This window comes from Penaeus monodon, chromosome 28 (genome assembly GCF_015228065.2).
Source record: "Penaeus monodon isolate SGIC_2016 chromosome 28, NSTDA_Pmon_1, whole genome shotgun sequence".
NCBI lineage: Eukaryota > Metazoa > Arthropoda > Malacostraca > Decapoda > Penaeidae > Penaeus > Penaeus monodon.
In genome coordinates this window covers 19,332,347-19,332,601 of record NC_051413.1, presented here as the reverse complement: position 1 = coordinate 19,332,601, position 255 = coordinate 19,332,347, and positions in this window count along the sequence as shown.

Below are 255 nucleotides of genomic sequence, written 5' to 3'. Positions count from 1 at the left end.
TTTTATTCAAGTAGCTGTTTGTTTTTTTATTTATGGTAATATGAATAGTCTGAACGTTAGTTTTTTTTTAAGCTTTATAGCATAAAGGCATGTCGCATGTATAGTATTTACATGTTACAAGAGCCAAGTAGAAAGATGCTCGTACTTAGCACACTACTTAGCATGTAGTTACAGCCTAAGCTAATTTATGACACTCAATGTTTCCCTTTCTTCAGGTGTGTTTTATATGATAACGCAGATTATCTTTAGGACAAT